Source organism: Ornithorhynchus anatinus, chromosome 3, assembly GCF_004115215.2.
Source record: "Ornithorhynchus anatinus isolate Pmale09 chromosome 3, mOrnAna1.pri.v4, whole genome shotgun sequence".
In the NCBI taxonomy this organism is placed as follows: Eukaryota; Metazoa; Chordata; class Mammalia; order Monotremata; family Ornithorhynchidae; genus Ornithorhynchus; species Ornithorhynchus anatinus.
The window spans coordinates 109,246,073-109,269,356 of record NC_041730.1 but is presented as its reverse complement, the minus strand read 5'-3'; the positions used below and the strand labels follow the sequence as shown (position 1 = coordinate 109,269,356).

The 23,284-nt window shown below is 45.6% G+C and overlaps 1 long non-coding RNA gene across 2 annotated transcripts in view; it reads left to right on the top strand.

Annotated features, from left to right (window-relative positions):
• The window catches only part of LOC103165889, a 166,932-nt gene that overhangs the window by 8,319 nt on the left and 135,329 nt on the right, over positions 1-23,284 (top strand). For both annotated transcript variants that reach the window (XR_005659874.1, XR_005659875.1), the window contains exon 2: positions 22,702-22,814. This is a non-coding gene — a long non-coding RNA (uncharacterized LOC103165889). The remainder of the gene's footprint in view (positions 1-22,701; positions 22,815-23,284) is intronic.

The window sequence follows — 23,284 nt, the reverse complement described above, 5'->3', positions numbered from 1 at the left end:
TTCTGCTCTTTCCACTAGGGCCCCACTGCTTCCTAGCAGTGTGGGAGCTACATAAACTCCCCTTTAGTTCTTCTGTGCAGTGAGGGAGGGAGGATGCAAGGCTAATCTTTTTGGGGTGGAGCTGCCCTGCCACAGGTTTTTGGCCTGTGATTTTTTCCACAAAGTGATCCATCGATCAGGCAATGGTATTTATGGATTGCTTACTGTGTGCACAACACTGAATCAGTCTCTTGGGAAAGTAGAATTGGTAAGTAGAGTTGGTAGATGCAGTTCCTTCCCACAAGGAGCTTACGCCCGACAAGCGGAAGAGGACACGATTAGGGGTAAGGGAAATGGGGTATTAGAATAGTTACATAAGTCTGTGTGGCTGGGGTGAGTATCAGGGTGCTTAAGGGCTACACAGCCAAGTTTATAGTCGATGCAGAGAGGAGGATGAATAGGGAAAATAAAGGCTTTAGTGATTTTTAGGAGGGTTTTGAAGCTGGAAAGAGTGGCGAACTGTCGGATATGCAAGTTCTCCCCACCAAAATTGGCATTGGCTATTGCAAATGCTAAATTATATTCGTGTTCCAACTTGCCAAGAATGAACAGAAGTAGCTTTGAAAGTGGATTGCTGTCCCAAGTAGAAGCTGCTGTGATGAGCACAGCGTCTCCACTATTCTGGAAATCTAGACTTTAAGCTCCTTATAGGCAAGGATCATATCTACCAACTCTAAAATCACATTTCATCCAAGGGGCCTTCCCTGAATAAGCCCTCATTTCCCCTACTCCCGCCTCTGTTACATATTCTTACTTGGATCTGTGCTCTTTAATCACTTGGTATCATCCCAACCTCAGCCCCAAAGCACATATGAACATAGCCAGAGAGGCCGTCCCCGACTAGGCCCTCATTTCCTCTTCTCCTACTCCCTTCTGAATTACCTTTATACTTGGATTTACATCCTTTATTGACCGCTCCCTCAGCCCCACAGCACTTATGTACATATCCATTTATTTATATTAATGTCTGTCTAGACTGTTTCCTTCTAGACTGTCAGTTCATTTTGTGCAGGGAACATGCCTACCAACTCTATCTTGTACTCTCCCAAGCGCTTAGAAGAGTGCTTGGTCCCCATCAGGTGCTCACTAAAAAAGATTGATTGGGAGGAGGTTCCAGGCCTGAGGGAGAACGTGGGCAAAGGGTCAGTGGCAGTATAGATGAGCTCTAGGTACGGGGAGTAGATTGATGATAGAAGAGCGGAGTGTGCTGGTCGTTGTGTAGATAACCAGGGAGTTTATGTTGGAGGGAGTGATGGTAGCATTAAGCGAGGGCCATCTTCAGTCATGTGATTTCCAAGGCCAGCGTTCCCCAGGTTGTGACAAGAAGTGACATGAATTTACACAGCAGTGTTTCATTCAATCATTTACTGAGTGCTACTGTGTGCAGAGCACTGTACTAAGTGCTTTGGAAAGTACAGTACAACAGTAGAGACAATCCCTGCCCACAAAGAGCTCACACTCTGGGAGGTGGGGGAGACAGACATCAATACAAGTAAATAGGCATCAATATAAATAAATAGAATTATGGATATATACATACATAAGTGCTGTGGGGTGAGGAGGGGTGGAATGTAAGGGGAGTGAGTCGTGGGGATGTAGAAGGGAGGGAGAGCTGAGGAAAAGTGGGGCTTAGTCCCGGAAGGCCTCTTGGAGGAGATGAGCCTCTAGTAGGGCTTTGAAGCGGGGGAAGAGTGACTGGCGGTTTTGAGGAGGGAGGGTATCCAGGCAAGATATGGATATGGGCCAGGGGTTGGCAGTGAGACAGGTAAAATTGAGGCATAGCGAGAGGAGTGGAGTGTGTGGGCTGGTTGTAGGAGAGAAGGGAAGGGTGGCAGGAGGGGGCAAGGTGATGGCGAGCTTTAAAGCCAGTAGTGAGGAGTTTTTGTTTGATACAGAGGTGGATAGGCAACCACTGGAGATTTTTGAGGAGGGAGGTGACATGCCCCTGAATGCTTCAGTAGAAGGATAATCCAGACAGCGGAGTGAAGTATGGACAAAAGTGGGGAGAGGAGGTTGGGAGGTCAGAAGGAGGCTGAAACAGTTCGTGGCTCAGTGGAAAGAGCACGGGCTTTGGAGTCAGAGGTCATGGGTTCGAATCCTGGCTCTGCCACTTGCCAGCTGTGTGACTATGGGCAAGTCACTTAACTTCTCTGTGCCTCAGTTACCTCATCTGTAAAATGGGGATTAAGACTGTGAACCCCACGTGGGACAACCTGATTCCCCTGTGTCTACCCCAGTGCTTAGAACAGTGCTGTGCACATAGTAAGCGCTTAACAAATACCAACATTATTATTATTATTAATACAGTCAGGATAAGATGAGTGATTGCACTAACACGGTAGTGGTTTGGATAGAGAGGAAAGAGCGGATCATGGTGATGTTGTGAAGGTGAGATCGGCAGGCTTTGGTGATGGATTGGATATGTGGGTTGAATGAGAGAGCAGAGTCAAGGATGACACCAAAGTTACGGGCTTGTGAGACGGGAAGGATGGTTGTACCGTCAACAGTGATGGGGAAAGTTTGGGGAGTACAGGGTTTGGGAGGGAAGATAAGGAGCTTTGTCTTGGACATGTTGAGTTTGAAGTGGCAGGAGGGCATCCAAGTAGAGATGTCCTGAAGGCAGGCGGAGATGTGAGCCTGGAGGGAGGGACAAAGAACAGGGGAGGAGATAATAATGTTGGTATTTGTTAAGTGCTTACTATGTGCAAAGCACTGTTCTAAGTGCTGGGAGGGATACAAGGTGATCAGGTTGTCCTACGTGGGCCTCACAGTTTTTAATCCCCATTTGACAGATGAGGTAACTGAGGCACAGAGAAGTTAAGTGACTTGCCCAGAGTCATACAGCTGGCAAGCGGTGGGGATGGGATTCGAACCCATGACCTCTGACTCCCAAGCCCGGGCTCTTTCCTCTCAGCCACGCTGCTTCTCTGGAGATGTACATTCTGCATCTCAGGAGATGTAGATTTGGGCATTGAGAATGAGTGGACAACCCTGGAGAACATTTCTAGAATAATCTGAGTTGCTTTTAATGCCATGGAGTTGGCCTTTCTCCTGCATTATAGTCTGTAGCTGCCTAGATGGTCAGTTTCAGCTTGGCTTGTTGGTCAACTATTAAATCCGGGCCAGACACCCACGTTTCAGTTATCTAATAATAATAGCTAAGGTATTTAAGTGCTTTCTATGTGCCAGGCACTGTAATAAGTGCTAGGGTGGATACAAGCCAACTGGGTTGGAGAGAGTCCCTGTCACATGTGGAGCTCAAAGTCTCAACCCCCATTTTACAGATGAGGTACTGAGGCACAGAGAATTGAGGTTCTTGACCAAGGCCACACAGTAGGTAAGTGGCGCAGCCAGGATTCATTGTAATAATATAATGGTATTTGTAAAGCGCTTACTATGGGCCAGGCACTGTTCTAAGAGCCCATGTGTTCTCTCTCTCTCTCACACCATGCTACTTCTCTGAGGTCTTGATCTTTATCTGAGGTCAAAGAGATGGGATGGATAAACAAAATCCCCAAATCTACTATTTAGTGTTCCTTTCAATTTCCTCCACAGAGTCCATTAACAAAGTAACCAAATGGTGAATTAGTTTCACTTCCTCTCTCCTTACTTTGCCTGGAAAGGCTATCGAGAAGTGAAGTGTCCTGAAGTCACGTTTCTGGAGAAGACATGGGAACTCCATCAGTCCCTGAAAAACAAAGCTAGCAGAAAACAAAAGTATTATTCTCTGGTATTTTATGTAGCCAATTCACCTGGATGCTATTCTTGGGAAGTAGGTAGGAGGTTGGCAGTTTCTCTGTTACAGATGAGGAAACTGTGATCCAGTTCTCACAGCAAGAGGATTGATTGATAGGATTAGCATCCATATTGCGTTTTGGCCATTATGGTGGTTCCCTGCAGGGGATCTTACACATATAAACATCAGTGGACCTGAGAAGGAGCTGAGAAAGTCTTCCAAGAGGGGGAAAATGGGGCCAGATCTTTTGAAATGATCTCCCAGATGAACAGTGATGTAAAAATCCCCAGAAGAGAGGCCTGCATCATATATGCATTCAATCATATTTATTGGGTGCTTACTGTGTACAAAGCACTGTATTAAGCACTTGGGAGAGTACAGTATAACAATAAACACACACATAGAGCTTCTCTAACTAAAATAGGGTGATACAGAATCTTTAAACTAGCTAAAGTATAAGCAACTCACCAAATGGTTTGCCTTAGCTATTCTAGGACCAGTAAAAGATGAGTTTCCTTGCTCAGACCTGGTTGGAGTTGTCAGTGAAAAGAGAATAAAAGCTTTTAAGAAAGACTGCTACACTCCTCAGTAAAAAGTCTGAGGAAATTAGACTATTCTCTTGCGGGCAGGAATTGAGTCTACCAACTCTGTCATATGCCGAGCACTTAATCCAGTGCTCTGCACACAGTGAGTGTCCAATAAATACCACTGATTACCTTAGAGGTCTGGTGGAGGAGTCTCCACTTCTCTAGGATTGAGCCGAGGTGTAGTGACATTGGATGGTTTGGGCTAGTGACTCCAGGAAGTGTGAAGGGTAAATGAGCAGGTTATGCTAGTTACTCAGTTTCTCCAGCCAAACATCTGTGTGTGCTCATGTGGTAGTTGGGAAAGGAAGCCAATATGAATGGGAGGCAATACTCATTAATAATAATAATAATAATAATAATTGTGGACAAACGCTTAAATACAGTGATCTGCACACAGTAAGTGCTCAATAAATACGATTGAGTGAATGAATATTTAAGTGCTTACTATAAGCCAAGCACTGTTTTAAGTCCTGGGGTAGATACAAGGTAATCAGGTTAGGTACACTCCCTGTCCCATCTGGGGCTCGTAGTCTTAATCCCATTTTGCAGACGAGGTAACTGAGGCACAGAGAAGTAAAGTGACTTGCCCAAGGTCACACAGCAGACATGTGACAGAGCTGGGATTAGAATCCACATCCTCTGACTCCAGCTCATGCTCTTTCCACTAGGCCATGCATTTATGCTGCCCATTTACCCAGAAATGTCTAGAGCACATCCCATATTGGCTCCCCTGGTGTCTGCTCCTTTGTGAGTTAGTTATTTCACTGATATTGGTGTCTATACCTTTATCTTTCTAGATGTAAACTTATTGTAGGCAGGAACTGTGTCTACCAACTCTGTTGTATCAGCACTTAGTACAGTGCTTGGCACATAGTAAGAGCTTAACAAATATCATAATTATTATTATTACTCTCCCAAGTGCTTAGTACAGTGCCCTGCACATAGAAAGCGCTAAGTAAAGGCCAACCTCTCTGAAATAAGTTGAGACCATTTTCTGGTCAGGTGGAGTTCTTAAAAGGTTCAAAATGAAGGTGGATGGCCAAGCTATGGACTAAATGGTCTTGGAGAAGAAATCCTTGTGCTCAAGTGCTTAATACAGTGCATCAAATCTAGGAAGTACTCAACAGATACTATTATTACCACGAGATTTACTGCTCACAAACACAAAAGCTTCAGGGCCAAGCCAGGAAATCTCTTTGGTGTGGTTCTAGATATTTTAGTAGTAAAATATTTATTTAGCACTTAATATGTTCAAAGCACTTGGATAATTATAATAAACAGAATAGATAGCCCCCAAACAGGAGGAGCTGACTATCTAAGGAACAATAACGGTAAAATAAAAAGTACCATCCATTATAAAATTTTCAATTCCAGGTGGCAACATAAAAAACAAACTAGCAAAACCCAGTTCTTGGAGGGAGGAGCTTCACCTACCTCTTGACTTCAGACAGACTTTGACTACAATCCCTTGAGACGGCCCCAAAGTCCTCCTGGCAGTTCTGAAGTTTCTCTGCCTCACTTTAGTCTAGAGGTACCGAGGCTGCATTGAAATTGTGCAAGAAAGGACAATTCACCAACTCACCTGGTTGTAACTTCTGCTGAATTGGACCTGAAATTTGGAAATCTTTCTCCAGGCTTCCCTTTCAACATTTTTTTTTTTAGGGGGCAGTGTGCATGAAAGCAGGGATCAACCAGCCAGCCAGTGCTATTTATTGAGCAGTTGGTGTGTGCAGAGCTCTGTAGTAAGCGCTTGGGAGAGTATAGCACAAGAGAGCTGGTAGACTCAGTGGAAAGAGCCTGGGCTTCGGAGTCAGGGGTCATGGGTTTGACTCCCGGCTCCGCCACTTGTCAGCTGTGTGACTGTGGGCAAGTCACTTCACTTCTCTGTGCCTCACTTACCTCATCTGTAAAATGGGGATTAACTGTGAGCCTCACGTGGGACAATCTGATTACCCTGTATCTACCCCAGCGCTTAGAACAGTGCTCTGCACATAGTAAACGCTTAACAAATACCAACATTATTAGACATGTTTCCCGCCCACAAGGAGCTCAAGGTCTGGAGGGAGGTGAACTGTACCTGGAACCAAAGAATGGAGGCATTTCCAGGATAGGTCTGGGCAGTTGGACTGGTAGTGTGGCATGGAAACTGTCTTTTAACTATTAAAAGTCGCCACATGCACTTTCACCCCATCCCTCCCCATCTCCTCTCCCTGCGGTGGTGTCAGGAGGTTGAGTTGGCAAGGAAGAAGCCAAGCCAGGAAAGAGGGACCCATTCAAGTTCTCTAAACTTGCCGGTTCTCAGCTTCTAAGATTCTCAGCTGTCCCTCTAGACTGTAAACTTTTTACAGACAGGGAACGGGTCTGCTAATTTTGTTGTATTGTACTCTCCCAGGCCCTTAATGGAGTGCTCTGCCCATAATAATCATAATTGTGGTATTGTGGGAAGCAGCATGGTGTTGTGGATAAAGCACGGGCCTGGGAGTCAGAAGGTCATGAGTTCTAATCCTGGCTCCGCCACTCGTCTGCTGTGTGACCTTGGGCAAGGCATTTCATTTCTCTGGGCCTCAGTTGCCTCATCGGTAAAATGGAGATTGAGACTTTGAACCCCATGCGGGATGGGGACTGCGTCCAATCTGATTTGCTTATATCTACCCCAGCGCTTAGAGTGCATGGCACATAGTAAGTGCTTAACAAATAATAATAATAATGAGTATGGTATTTGTTAAGCTCTTACTCTGTGCCAGGCGTGTGCTGTATCCCCTATGCCATTCTTAAATACCATTGATTATTGCTAAGCAGTGATTGCAGCATCTGATATGGTGGCTTCCTGATAATGATAATAATTGTGGTTTTATTAAGACCTTACTCTGTACTAAGCTCTGGGACAAAAGATAATCGATTTTTTTTTTTTGACTGCTTACTACTGAAGTGCTTGGGAGAGTACAGCACAATATAACAGACCCATTCCCTGCCTTCAGTGAGCTTAAAGTCTAGAGGGGGGAGAGACATTAATATAAATAAATTACAGTTATGGTCATAAGTGCTGTGGGGTTGGGGGGCCAAGCGTGTGTGAATAAAGGGAACAAGTGGGGATGATGCAGAAGGGCGTGGGAGAAGAGGAAATGAGGGCTTAGTCAGGGAAGGCTTCTTGGAGGAGATGTGCCTTCATTAAGACTTTGAATGGGGGGAGAGTAACTGTCGGTCGGATTTGAGGAGGGAGGGCGTTCCAGGCCAGAGGCAGGACCCGGGCGAAGGGTCGGCAGCATGATAGACGAGATGGAGGTGCAGTCAGAAAGTTGGCATTGGTGGAGTGAAGTGTGCACGGAGGGCACTGTGGCTCACTGGGGGCAGGGAATGTGTCCACCAATTATGTTGGTATTATACTCTCCTAAGCTCTCGCTGTGTACACAATAAACACTCAAATACAATTGCTGCTGCTAACCGATGGTGATTATACAGGACATGGTGCTTCTGGCATGCAGTGTCCTGAGCTGTCGGGCTGTCTGGCCGAGGCAATAAGGCCCAGCTTTTTCCTGTGAGACTGACATGCCATTAAGCCAGGCAAGCATTTGTCAGCTGTCCAGCAACCGCAGAATTTTCCCTGATGTTTTGTATTTGTTTGGGGAATGGTTAGAAGTAGAAGTCAGGAGAAAGGTTGGCACTGTGATAAAAGTCCGCGGGTGGCTCTGATAGTCATGTTCTGCAGACATTGCTTCAAAATTCTGATGAATTCTCAGCAACTAATATTTATTGATCTCTTGTGCTAGTCTGTAAGTGCATGGTGGTTTTTTTTTAAATGGTCTTTGTTGAGTACTTACTATGTGCTAGGCACTGTTCTGAGCACTAGGGTAGATACAAGCTAATCAGGTTGGACACAGTCTGTGCTCCACGTGGGGCTCACGGTCTTAATCCCCATTTTACAGATGAGGTAACTGAGGCACCGAAAAGGGAAGTGACTTGCCTAAGGTCACACAGTAGACGAGTTGTGGAGCCTGGATCAGAACCCTTGTTGTGGGCAGGGAATGTGTCTGTTGTTGTATTGTACTTTCCCAGTGCCGAGTACAGTGCTGTGCACAAAGTAAGTCCTCAATAAATATGACTGAATGAATGAATTTCTTCTGACTCCCAGACCCTTGCTGTATGTTGTACTCTCCCAAGAGCTTAGTACAGTGCTTTGCACAGAGTAAGCACTCAATAAATGTGATTGATTGCATCACACTCTAGAGTGGGAGTTTAGAGTGTGGAGGTGTTAAAGCCCTGGGGATGGGTGTGTGTGTATATGTATGCCTGTCTTGTATATCAATTATACATTTGGGTTTGCACCCTTTAAGCACTTGTTTTTCACCCTACAGCACTTAAGTTCCTATTCTTCTTCCATTTTTCCTATGTCCTATTTATTTTAATGTCTGTCTTCCCCATCTAGACTGTAAGCTCTCTGTGAGCAGGGATTGTACCTATCAGCTCTGTTGTGTTGTACACTCCCAAGTAAGGTAGAAGTATGTGATTGTCGGAGTCAAAATCCAATTTGATTCACATTAGATGATAAACTCCTTGAGGACTAGAATTTTCCAATTTGCAGTGCTCTCTCCCAAGCTCTTAGTATGGTGTTCTGCGTGTATCATTGTCCATTCAATAAATTATATTTATTAAGTGCTTACCATGTATGGAGCACTGTACTAAGCACTTGGGCAAGTACAATATAGCCGTGTTAGTAAACATGCTCACTGCCCACAAGGAACTTACAGTCTATAGGGAGATCTTACAGTCTAGAGGACTTGAAAAACCTTAAGTATGAGGGTAATTGACCCTGAGGCCAGGAGCCTACGGTCCTGGAAAAATGGTAGCGATGGAGTAGGTCTCAAGTGGAAGTGGGGAATGACTAGATATCGACAGGGAGAAAGAAATTCCTGTAGGCAGAGTTGTGCCTGAATGCTCAAGATAAGGGATGTAATAATAATAATAATAATAATGTTGGTATTTGTTAAGCGCTTACTATGTGCAGAGCACTGTTCTAAGCGCTGGGGTAAACACAGGGGAATCAGGTTGTCCCACGTGGGGCTCACAGTCTTAATCCCCATTTTACAGATGAGGGAACTGAGGCCCAGAGAAGTTAAGTGACTTGCCCACAGTCACACAGCTGACAAGTGGCAGAGCTGGGATTTGAACTCATGAGCCCTGACTCCAAAGCCCGTGCTCTTTCCACTGCGCCACGCTGCTTCTCGTTTGGGAGATGTTTCTCCCAAGGATGTTGGGAGTCCCGAGTATGAGTGTGGCCTCCTGTGTAAATGAATGTAGAGGGAGAGCCATGAGGCAGCAGCTGGTGGAGAAAGGGAAAAGAGGAAGAGGAAGAAACTTTGAATAATAATGTTGGTATTTAAGTGCTTACTATGTGCAGAGCACTCTTCTAAGCACTGGGGTAGATTCAGGTTAATCAGGTTGTCCCATGTGAGGCTCACAGTCTTAATCCCCATTTTACAGATGAGGTAACTGAGGCCCAGAGAAGTGAGGTGATTTGCCCACAGTCACACAGCTGACAAGTGGCAGAGCAGGGATTCGAACCCATGACCTCTGACTCACAAACCCATGCTCTTTCCACTGAGCCACTCTGCCTGGAGAAGTATGAAGGAAACAGGACAGGGAGGCATGTCAGGGTAGTAGGCCTCTGTTCTCATGTCATCTTCCTGTGCCTTCAGTCAGTATGTGGGGTAATGTATGTTCCCAAATGGTAAAACTGTTATGTTGCGGAGTGCCTTTAAAAAACAATTTCCATCAGTTCACGTGAGCATTCACTTGACCCCTTTCTCTGTAGCTTCTAGGTGCCCTACTTTTGGTGATCTGTTTTCTTTATTCATTTGTCTCACACTACACATTGCAAAATATGTTGGCATTCTCACTTTTTTTTTTAGGTGAAGCAACCGAGACTCAGCATGGTTAAATTACATTTTCAAGGCCACTCAGGAAGTTACTGGGGCAACTGGGACTAGAACTTAAGATTCTGAGACAGGATAAAGATTCAATCAATAAACAAAGTAGTAATTGTACGTTTAAGGAATGAGCATTAGGCAGTAGTATCCAAATAGCCCAGCTCTGCACTTTTCACACCTTTAGAGCTGGTTTAATGTGGAAGGCCCAATTCAGTATCCTCTGGAAGAGATAGTAATAATAATCATAATATATTAATCGTGGTATTTGTTAAGCACTGTATTAAGTCCAGGGATCAATACAAGATTATTAGGTCCTGCATGGAGCTCACCGTCTACATTAGGCGGGAGAACAGGTATTGAATCCTCATTTTGCAGATGAAGGAACTGAGGCACAAAGAAGTTCAATGATTTGCCCAAGGTCACACAGCAGCTATATGGCGGAGCTGGGATTAGAACACAGGTCCTCTGTCTCCCAGGCCTGTGCTCTTTCTACTAGGACACATTGGTGAGATTGTGACCAAACTCTTTTGCTCAATCAGTGGTATTTGAGTGCTTACATGTGCAAAGCACTGTACTAAGTGCTTGGGAGAGTACACTAGAATTGGTAGATACGATCCCTGCCCTTTGGGTTATACGTTTGGTTTTTCTGGTTTCAAGAATCAAGTGGCACCCTTTTGAGAATGTGAAGGCTCTGTACGTGTTCAATAAATACCATTGATGACCCCAGGTGAACTTGTCCAGTCAAAGCCATGAAATCTTAAATATTTGGGTAGTATTCTTCTCATGATGTAGATTCTTGTACAGAATCTATGTGTTCGTTGAAGTGGCTTGTATTTGGAAAGTAATATCTTGGGCACTGTTTACCTTGTTATATATAACGTAGCATAATAGTAATAATAATAATTGTGGTATTTAAGCATTTACTATGTGCCAGGGACTGTGCTAAGCATTGGGGTAGATTCAAGGTAATTGGGTTGGATACAGTCCCTGTCCCATGTAGGGCTCACACTCTTAATCCCCGTTTTACTGATGAGGCAACTGAGGCACAGAAAAGTTAAGTGACTTGACCAAGGTCACACAGCAGACACGTGGCAGAGCTGGGATTAGAACCCAAGTCCTTCTGACTCCCAGGCCCTTGCTCTATCCTCTAAGCCTGCAGTGTGACTTTGTTGCACACCAGATATAGGAGAAGTGTCAGGAAGAGCACGAACCCCTAGCTACAGTATTTGAAAATAGTAACAAAAACATTTGACCCCATTAGCAGGCTTAGGCTCTGGTAACTAAGAAAAGAATTAGCTGCCCCAAAAAGTTTATCAGGTTCCCAAGATGAATGCCCCCAGGAATCAGAATGGATGAGGCCTTTTCTGACGCGTTCCTGCTTTATTTCCCTGGCGACGCAAAAGGGGTGTAAAGTCTAGTCCCATCTGACCTCTTAGTTGCAGTCGTGCCCAAGGATGTGGAATAGAATCTGAAAGCTGGAGAATGTGATTCTACACCTTTAGACTCTTCCAACTCAGAAGTCCCAAATCATTCATTTGGGAGCTCTGCTTGTTAACATCATCTGATTTGCCTGAAAATAGCAATAAAGCAGAATGTGCCCCCTTCCTTGTGGGATGTGGGAGAGATCTTTGCATGTGGCATAGTGAAAAGAGCCTGAGACCAGGAGTCGGGAGACACGCATTCTAGACCCAGCTCTGCCACTGGCCTCCTGTGTGACCTTGGGTAAGTCACCTCTCTGGGCCTTGTTTTTTTTTATCTGTAAAATAGATATGAGAGGTTGTGAGCCCTAAGTGGGACAGTGACTTTTGCAACCGCCCTAATGCCTAGCATATAGTATGTGCTTAACGTCTTGTCTTAGGCTGTCGAGTCATTCCTGACCCATAGCGACTCTCTGGACACATCTCTCCCAGAATGCCGCCCCCGCCCCCCCCCCCCCCAGTCTTTCTGGTAGTGTATCCATGGCATTATCTTGGTCAAAATGCGGAAGTGGTTTCCTACTGCCTTTTTCTGTGCAGTCAACTTGAGTCTCCTCCCTCGACTGTCTCCCATGCCGCCGCTGCCCAGCATGAGTGAGTTTGGATAAATGCCCTAAATTAAATTAAGGGGCTGTGGCATGGTCATGGTCAAGACATAATTTTCTCTCCTCAAGACCATAGTCTCCACTCATGTCCACAAACTAGAGCAGGTTATGCTTGTGGTTGGGGCTGGAGGGGAATATGTCCTTTTAAAGTTCCTTTTCCTGAAATTCACCTAGTAGGACATCATTCCTCCTTTCCTTCCCACTCCCTGATCATCGCCCACCCCTCCAGTGGCCATGGGTTTCCCTCTCCCCATGTTGGAAGTATAGCCTCCTAATCAGAATGTTTAGAACAGTGCTTTGCACATAGTAAACACTTAACAAATGCCATTATTATTATTATTATGATAATAAATGTGGTACTTGTTAAGCGCTACTCTGTGCCAAACACTGTACTAAACGGTGGGGCGGATACAAGCCAGTCGGGTTGACACAGTCCCTGTCGCACACAGAGCTGACAGTCTAAGGATGGGGAAGCCACCACGAGGTCCACCCACCTCTCCCTCTTTCTGGCCGCAACTGAATTCAGTTACTAAATAATACATTGTAGCCTAAGTGGTGCACTGCTCATCTTGTATGTGGCAGGGAAATCTTTATATTAAGCATATTTTATTTCTAGCACCAGTAGAGCATTTAGGGTCTCTGGCACTTTGAGTCTGACATTCACGAGAATTTAATTGGATTTTTCCCTTTCATCGGGCACATCAGTTGGCCTAATTTCATGGAAAGTGGGAACGTGTCGAAGGGGTATTGCCAGAAAAGGCAGATAAATGGGAGGCAGCTAGTTGAGATTTTGTAAAGCCACGGAACGAGAAGCTCTGTACGTGCCAAGACCGAAGCTCGAAATCTGATTCTGCTTCCACCGTAATGGGTGAAGCCCGAATCGTTTCGGCAAGGTGAGGAAGAGCTGTCAGATTGCTCCCTTTGTGAACTCCCGAGGAGAGGTTAGTGGTCAAGTTTGCAAAATCACAGATGATATTTAAGTTTTTATAGTTCTTTCAAGAGTAACACTAGCCCGGACTCTGACAACTCAGGCTTTTCCAAAACATCTGAGCTCATCTAGTCTATTTAGTTTACAGTTCCCAATTGGTATTTATAGTACTTGTTTTTTATCGTGCTTCCATTCATTCAATCATATTTATTGAGGGTTTACTGTGCAGAACACTGTATTAAGTACTTGGGAGAGTACAATACAACAATAAGCCACATTCCCTGCCCACAAGGAGCTTACGGTCTGGGGTGGTAGGGTGGGTACTTGTTAATCACTTACCATCTTCCAAGCACTCTTCTAAGTGCAGGGGTAGATAGAAGCAAATTGGGTTGGACACGGTCCCTGTCCCATTTTACAGATGAGGCAACTGAGGTTCAGAAATGTTGTGACTTGCCCAAGGTCACACATGTCTATTGGCGGAGCGGGGATTAGAACCCAGGTCCTTCTTACTCCCAGACCCGTGCTCTATCTACTAAGCCATGTTGTTTCTCTAAAGAAGCTTGCTCTGTACAGAGCACTATACTAAACTTATAGTAATAATAATAATAATGCTGGCATTTGTTTAAGCTCTTACTATGTGCAGAGCACTGTTCTAAGCGCTGAGGTAGATACAGGATAATCAGGTTGTCCCACGTGAAGCTCACAGTTAATCCCCATTTTACAGATGAGGTCACTGAGGCACAGAGAAGTGCAGTGACTTGCCCACAGTCACACAGCTGACAAGTGGCAGAGCTGGGAGTCGAACCCATGACCTCCGCCTCCCAAACCCAGGCTCTTTCCACTGAGCCACGCTGCTAGCTAAGGTGTCTATAGTGGTTTGTAGCTCCTGCTGAATTGGCATGCAGGCTGGGCAGGTAGATGAGAGAACTGTACTCCCCTCAAATTCCTGGAAGCTCATCCCATCCTCCCCCATTTTCCAGCACATTAAGGCTTTTCTGGGACCTCTGGCTGGAGGCAGCATGAGAGTAAAGTGGGTACCAAAGTCCTTAAGTTCATATATACAGATCCGTAATTTATATTAATGTCTGTCTCCCCCTCTAGACTGTAAGCTCAATGTAGTCAGGGAAAGTGTCTACCAACTCCATTATGCTGTACTCTCCCAAGCGCTTAATACAGCGCTCTGCGTGCAATAAATGCTCAATAAATGCTACTGATGAATTGATTGATTGTAGAAATGGTGACTGCTGCCACAGGGATGGGGCATCTCCCATACATACCCTCTTGCCTTCTGCATCCTAGGAAGCTGTCCACTTAGCTGCCTGGCAATCCAGCAGGGTGCAGGGTCATTAACGATTAGCGACCCCAGAGGGCAAGCCACGTGCTCTGCTTATTTATGGTAAGAGTCACTGAATCTCATAAGAGTTGGCTGGTGGAAGTGGCCCAGCAGTAATCTCTCCGGCCTTCCCATCCCGACGTCCCGGTCCCCGTTCTCAGAATGCCTTGCGCCCGCCCTCAGCACCCTGGGGGTTTAAGATGCGGCACAGTGTGCAGGCTCTTCATGTTTCACATCCCTGGGGAGTTAGGCCTGAGACTTGGGAGGCAGCACTCCGAGGCCTCTCCGGGTCCCCTTTCCCACCGGACTTGTTGGACTCCATGCTTTCATGTTGTTTTCTATTTAGTCTTTCCTAGGCCTTCGCTAAGTCCTCCTTTCCTCTTCTCCCATTCCCTTCTGCGTCTCCCTGACTTGCGCCCTTTATTCATCCCCGCCCCCTTCCCCCCCAGCCCTACAGCACTTATGTACACATCTGTGATTTATTTCTTTATATTAATGTCTTTCTCCCCTTCCAGACTGTAAGCTCCTTGTGGGCAGGCATTATGCCTGTTTATCGTTGTATTGTACTCTCCCAAGCACTCAGTACAGGCTCTGCACACAGTAAGTGCTCAATGAATACAATTGACTATTGTGTCTTTTGCCAGACCCAGGAATCAAGTCTACCAACTCTGTTATATTGTATTCCCCCAAGCACTTAAAACAGCACTCTGCACACAGTAAGTGCTCAATAAATACTATTGATTGATGGAGTTTTAGATTCAGACTCTAGTGGGCCAGGAATCTGGCATTCTTACCTGTGTGGTTTTTTTCCAGCACTTAGTGCAGGGCTTTGTAGCCCCAGGAAGAACTGAGTAATTACTACTAGTACGACTGCTCATTCAGAATATCCGCGTATCCTGCCCAGCCTCAGTCCTGCACATTTGGGATTGAATTCTTTCTGTCCAAGATGATGGTTGTACTTTGTCAGCTACAGCCCGGGCGTGTCCCCAGGAGATCTGGCTTGGGCTGGAAAGCTCAGGCTTTGTTTGGCCTGTTCTGGCTCCTGTCCACCAGTGTGGCACAGCCCAGAACTGAAAATGGCCAGAAACTCACTTTTGGGTTGGGGTGTTGAGAGGTGGATAGGTGAGCATTGTGGCTCAGGCTTCCTAGTGACCTTCCTACCTTTACTTCATGAGAAGCAGTGTGGCCTACAGGATAGAGCACCTACTTGGAAGTCCAAAGGTCATGGGTTTGAATCCTTGCCCCGCCACATGTCTGCTGTGTGATTTTGGGCAAGTCACTTCACTTCTCTGTGCCTCAGTTACCTCATCTGTAAAATGGGCATTGAGACTATGAGCCTCACGTGGGCCAGGAACTGTGTCCAACCCAATTTGCCTGTATCCACCCCAGTGCTTAGTTTAGTGTCTAGCATGTAATAAGTGCTGAACAAATACCATCATTTTAATATTATTATTATTTTTTTTACCTATAAAGGCCCCAGGAGAGATCGGTCCTGTGAGTCTGCTGTGTCGTCATTCTGACCCATGGGGTCCAGGGTCCCCAGGGTCCACAGGCTTGGCTCCATCCGGGTAGAGCTCTCGGGGAATATGGCGTAGTAGATGATCCAGACACAGCGCAAGGCTCCTTCCTCCTTTACCCATTGCTGAATGAAGAACTGGAAGGAAGGGAGATAAACACTGAACTCTTGTGGGGAGGGTGGAAAGAAACAGACAAGTCCTTTAATATTTTTTATAAAGTTTTGCACAGCAGTTAGTCACATAACTTTAGAAATTAACATTTTCTTATTTAAAAACCAAGCAGGTGGGGAACATTTGAGCAACTGATGATTTGCATGCTTATGGAGTCTGGATTTAATTCCCTCATCAGGCCCCCTGTCTCTCCTCCCACCCACCGTCCTCCCCCGCGTACCAAACCCTCACTCCCAATGATCTGACCACCTACTTCGTTAAGGAAATTAACACCATCAGATGTGAGCTCCCCCAAATCACCCATCCCTCTCCTCTTGGCCCCCTTTTCAACTTTCCCATCCTTTCCAACAGTATCTTTAGAAGAGATCTCTTGCCTCCTCTCAAGTGCCACCCCCTCCATGTGAGCATCAGACCCCATTCCCTCACACTTTATAAAAACTCTCACCCTTTCCCTCCTCTCCTCCTTAACTTCAATCTCCAATGGCTTCTTCCCCTCTGCCTTCAAACATGACTACATCTCCCCCGTCCTAAAAAAAAACTCTTGACCCCGCAGCCCCCTCCAGTTATCACCTCATCTCCCTCCTACCCTTCCTTTCCAAACTCTTGGAGCGAGTCCTTTACCCTCGCTGCCTCAAATTCCTCTCCTCCAACTCTCTCCTGGACCCCGTCCAATCTGGCTTCCCTCCCCTCCACTCCACCAAAACTGCCTTCTCAAAGGTCACCCGTTACCTCCTTCTTGCCAAATTCAATGGCTCCTACTCCATCCTAATCCTTCTTGACCTCTCAGCTGCCTTCGACACTGTGGACCATCCCCTTCTCCTCAAGACTTTATTTATCCAACCTTGGCTTCACTGACTCCGTGTTCTCCTGGTTCTCCTCATCTCTCCGGCCGTTCATTCTCTGTCTCCTTCTCGGGTTCCTCCTCCCCCTCCCATACCCTAACTGTAGGGGTCCCTCAAGGGTCAGTTATTGGTCCCCTTCGATTCACTCACTCCCTTGGAAAACTCATTCACTCCCACAGCTTCAACTGTCATCTCTATGCGGATGAAACCCAAATCTGTATATCCTCCCTGGTCTCTCTCCCTCCCTCAGGTTCGCATCACCTCTTGCCTTTAGGACATCTCTACTTGGATGTCCTCCTGCCTCCTCAAACTCAACATGTCCAAGACAGAGCCCCTTATCTTCCCTCCCAAACCCTGTCCTCTCCCTGGCTTTCTCGTCACTCTGGACGGCACAGTCATCCTTTCCGTCCCATAAGCCCACAACCTCGGTGTCATCCTTGACTCTGCTCTCTCATTCACCCGACACATCCAATCCGTCACCAAATCCTGCCGTTCTCATCTTCACAATGTTGCCCAGATCCACTCTTTCCTCTCCAAGCCGCTACCGTGTTAGTTCAATCACTCATCCTGTCCTGACTGGATTACTGCATCAGCCTTCTTCCTGACTTCCCAACCTTCTGTCTATCCCCACTTCAGTCCATACTTCACTCTACTGCTCAGATTATCTTTCTACCAAAACATCATGGGCGTGTCATCCCTCTCCTCTGTGGTTGCCTCTCTCTCGCTTGTCCCACTGTTTACCCCTGGCCCACATCCTACCTCTGACTTGGAATGCCCTCCCTCCTCAAATCACCAAACAACCACTCTTCCCCCCCGCTTCAAAGCCCTACTGAAGGCTCTCCTCCTCCAAAAGGCCTTCCCAGACTAGGTCCTGCTTTTCCTCAGCTCTCCCTCCCTTCCGTGTCACCTCATCTTGCTCCTTTTTCTCTTCCCCGCCCCACAGTCCTTAGGTATATGTGTATATATCTATAATTCTATTCATATTGGTGCCTGCTTACTTGGTTTGATGTGTATATATCTGTAATTCTATTAATTTATATTGATGCCTGTTTTGATGTTTCTCTTCCCCGTTCTAGACTGTAAGCCTGGTGTGGGCAGGGATTGTCTCTCTCTACTGCAGAATTGTATTTTCTAAGTGCTTAGTTCAGAGCTGTGCACCCAATAAGCACGCAAATACGATTGAATGAATGAATGCTAGGCTCTTTCCCCCCTCTTCAAAGATTACGGTAGCAAAGTAGAAGAAAGGTGTGATTTCATTGGGAAAGATTTCTTTCAAATTAAGTGAAATGTAGAGGGGGTGGAGTGGAAGGGCCCAGGAGTCCATTGGCAGTGTGGGGGACAGTGCTCTCAGCGGGTAATCAGCTCTCTATCGGACTGCCCGTTCCAGCTGGCTTGGAAGGCAGGCCTGTGTATGGAGAAGGAAATCCTCTCTGTAGTATTGCAAATGAGAAAAGCTTTACCTTTAATTACTACTAAACGTCCATCAATTTATGATGGATTAGGTAATTTGAGTAACACAACTGGATTCTATTTTGAGGGAGATTGGAAAGGCTGCCAAAAAAACCAATCCTAGATTCTTCATGCCAACTTCAATTTGTATGTTTCATGGTAAATACTGCTTGGGTCATCTAGGCAGCGGGGAGCATATACTGAAGAAGCAACTCCTTTGTGATCACAAAAAACCAGGTGCTCTCTCAGTGGGATACATTGATTATGGAAATTGAACCCTTTTGAGTGGGTAAGTCACTGTGTGTAGAACACTGTACTAAATGCTTGGGAGAGAACATGGTCCTGGGAGTCAAAAGGACCTGGGTTCTGTGAGCCCGTCATTGGGCAGGGATTGTCTCTGTTGCTGAATTGTACATTCCAAGTGCTTATTACAGTGGTCTGCACATAGTAAGCACTCAATAAATACTATTGAATGAATGAATAATCCCAGTTCTGCCAATTGCTTGCTGCGACCTTGGGCAAGTCACTTAACTTCTCTGTGCCTCAGTTTCCTCAACTTCAAAAGGGGGATAACTTTTCTTCCTACTATTTAGACTGTGAGCCTCATGCTGGTTATTCATTCAATCGTATTTATCGAGCGCTTACTGTGTGCAGAGCACTGTACTAAATGTGTGGAAAATACAATTCAGCGAGAAATAGACAATCCCTGCCCACAATGGGCTCATGTGTCCAACCTAATTAACTTGTACCTATCCCAGTGCTTGAAACAGTCTTTGACACATAATAAGCGCTTAACAAATGCCCATACAGAAAACAAACCAAGAAGTATAGTAGAATTGGTAGACATAATCTCCGCTCTTTAGCAGACAAATGAGACATAATAATTTACAGATAGAAGGAAGTAGTGATAGAGCATTCCATATATGTACAGAAGGGCTGGTGGAGAGGAGACGGGGTGAGTACGTACGTGGCAGTAGTGAGGGATATAGAGTGGGAGATTAGAAGTTAGGGAAGGTCTTCAGAAGGAGATGTGTTTTCAGAAGGGCTCTGAAGATTCAGAGCACTGTGATCAGTCGGACGTGAAGGAAGAGGGAGTTCAAAAACAGGAGGGAGGATGGAAGCAAGAGGAATTAATCCTGTGAGTGAATCGGGTTTGGGGGGATGGGGGCAGGAGGAATGAGGATGGCATAGCATAATGGGAGAAGAAAGTTTAAAGCTAATGGTTGGGAGTTTCTGTTTGATGCACATAGAAGTGGTAGCTGAAGACTGTGGGAGTGGATGAGAACCCCAAGGGAGTGAGTGTAGATTGAGATAAGGGCCCAGAACTGAGCCTCGGTGAGAGTGGGAGGCGGAGGAAGATCTCTTCCATCTGGTGGATACTAAGAATCCACCAGAGAGACAGGAGAACCGGGAGAGAAATGTGTAAAGAAAACCAAGGTTAGAAAGTGTTTTTGGTAGAAGAGAGTGGTCCATGGTGTCAAAGGCAGTGGAGAGGTTGTAGGAAATTGGGACAGAGCCTTCTTAAGTTAGAAAGGGAATTTTTTTTTAAATGGCATGTAAGTGCTTACTATGTACTCAGACTTATTAGTACTTCAGACTAAACAGGTTGGACACAGTTCCTATCCCTCTAGGGCCCACAGTCTTAATCCCCATTTTACAGGTGAGGTAACTGAGGCAGAGAGAAGTTAAGAAACTTGCCCAAAGTCAAGTAAGTGAGCAGGGATTAGAACCCAGGCCTTCTGACTCCTAAACCTGTGCTCTTTTCACTAGTCCATGCTGCTGTCCCCATGTAGGACAGGGACTCTGTGAGACTGTGTGAAACCTGATTATCTAGTATGTATTCCAGAGCTTAGTGAAGTGCTTGGCACATAGTTAACACTTAACAGGTACCACAGTCCTTATTGTTATTAGATCCAGGGCTGAGTGTTGGTTGTGTGAAATCAAAGGAGAGATGGGAAATTGAGTTTGGCAGAGATGGCAGAGATGAGGGTGGGGATTTGTGCATCAAGGTGGAGGAGTCAGGTCTCGATTGGGGAGGAGGAGCAGTGATTGGGTTAGGAACAGGTTGAAGATGAGGGTTCATGTGTCTCTACACTGAACACTGGGAAGTCTGATACTGAGGAGCAAGGTGAATTTCTGCTGACCTTGGGCTTTGTCTTTCATCCCCTCCCCTCTTGATCCCAGGTCACTCGGGTTCTGACCAACCCCGGAGATTCGGGTCTGGTTGTTGTGTTTCATCTCGGCCCTTGAAAGTCCCTAGAAACCCTGGTTCCAACCTGGCAATGCCAGGAGGTTGAATCCACTGTAAAGTGTCACAAAATCAATCACTGTGCAATCACTGGTCTCTTTGCCTTCTGCCTCTCCCCGTTCCAGGCTGTATTACATGCTGCTGCTCAGATCATCATGAAGTGTCACTCAACACACACATCTACCTCTTCATTCCTTAAAAACTTTCAATTGCTTCCCTTTTTTTTCTTTTGGTGTTTAAGAGCTTACTATGTGCCACTATGTACTTACTGGGTTCTAAGTGCTGGGGTAGATACGAGCTAATCAGGTTGGACAGAGTGCAGGTCTCACCTGGGGTTTACAGTCTTAATCTCCATTTTACAGATGAAGAAACTGAGGCACAGAGAAGTTAAGTGACTCGCCCAAGATCAAAAAGCAGACAAGTGGTGGAACGGAATTAGAAGCCAGGTCCTACTGGTTCCCAGATCTGTGTTCTATCCACTAGGTCGCACTGCTTCATTTCAAACAAAGACATCTCACAGTTGGCTTCAAGACTGTCCACCAACTCACCCCATCTTGCGTTATCAGTTCTTTTCACTTCCGTGCTCACCGTCTGTATCTCTCTTGTGATTCTCCTGGTTCCATCCCCTTGTTCATGCTATTCCCCTTAGCTCCGTTTCCCTCTTGCCCTCCCTTCATTCTCCTCCTTCCTCCAATAACTGCCATCCCACAAGTTCTCTCCTCTGTTCAAAGCCTTCGCAAAACCCCACCTCCCTCTCAAAAGCCTTTCCTGTTTAATTCCCAAGACTCCAAATGTGTCAATTCAGTTGTACATTCAATTATTTATTCTCATTCCAATAGCTGTAAATGTTTACGTCTCTCTTCCATTAGATGTAACTGCCTGTGGGCGGGTCTGGTGCTTTAATATAAGTGCATTATACCCATTGAGTCCCTGGTAAATGCTATTTCTGTGATTGCCTCTTTCCAGTCCAGGTAGAACATAACTCTTTGGTCAGGGGAATAGGCTTCAGGGAGATGAGTGGAGCAGGGTAGAAAAATCCAGCCCATTGTTGGATAGGGCTTGTCTCTGTTGCTGAATTGTACTTTCCAAGCGTTTAGTACAGTGCTCTGCACACAGTAAGCACTCAATAAATACGATTGAATGAATGAATGGATTTATGGTAAATGGCCATCTGTTCACATCATTCACCTTGTCTTTCCTTGTAAAATATTAATGATTCAGCTCCAGGAACCTTTTCTTCTCTGTCTAACCCCTTTTATCCACAAAAGAAATCATTCATTCAGTCAGATTCATTGAGCACTTACTCTGTACAGAGCATTGTACTAAGCACTTGGGAAAGTACAATGCAACAATAAACAGTGACATTCCCTGCCCTCAATGAGTTTACAGTCTAGAAGTGGCAAGACAGACATCATTACAAATGAATAAAATTACAGATATGTGCATAAGTTTCATGGAGCTGGGAGGGGAGAAGAGCAGAAGGAGCAAGTTGGGCAATGCAGAAGGGAGTGGGAAATGAGGAAAAGTGGGACTTAGTCTGGGAAGGCCTCTTGGAGAAGGTGTGCCTTCAATAAGGTTTTGAAGGTGGGGAGAGTAATTGTCTGTTGGACTTGAGGAGGGAGGGTGGTGTTCCAGGCCTAAGGCAGGAAGTGGGCTAGGGATCGGTGAGACAGGTGGGATCAAGGCACAGGGAGAAGGTTAGCACTAGAGGAGCGAAGTGTGTGGGCCGGGTTGTTTCCGGTTGCGTGGATTGTCTTTTATGTAAATAATATTTTCTCAACTGAAATAGCATTTCCCTTTTTTTAATGACTGATTGTTAATTCAGTTGTTATGCTTTGTGCTTACAGGTTGAGGGCAGCAGCCGCTTTATGTGAGTGGGCTAAATTACCCAGGAGTGATTCTTTGGCTCTCTGTATCCATTAGCTTATCAACAGGAAAAAGAAGAGAACCACACCTGCAAGTGAGTAAAAGTTTTTGGCAAGGGTATTAGAAAAGTCATGATGTATTTTGGGTGACTTGAAAAAGCAATGTCTATTTCTAATAATGAATCAGTGTTGAGTAACATCTACCTGAGTTCCCTTCATATATCCTTTGAACCAACTGCTCCCAGTAAATCAATGATATCTGAGTGCTTACCATATACAGAGAACTGTACTAAGTGCTTTGGAGAATTCAGTACAACGGAGTTGGTGGACGGGTTCCCTGCCTCCCAGGAGTTTACAGTCTAGAAGAGGAGACAGACATAAAAATAAATTATGGACAGGCATATAAGGGCTGTAGGGCTGAGTGAATATCAAGTCCTTAAAAGCTACAGATCCAAACATATAAGCAATACAGAAGGGGAAGGGAGTAGAGGAAATGAGGGCTTAGTTGGGGAAGGCCTCTTGGAAGAGGTGTGATTTTATTAAGACTTTGAAGGTGGGGCGAGTG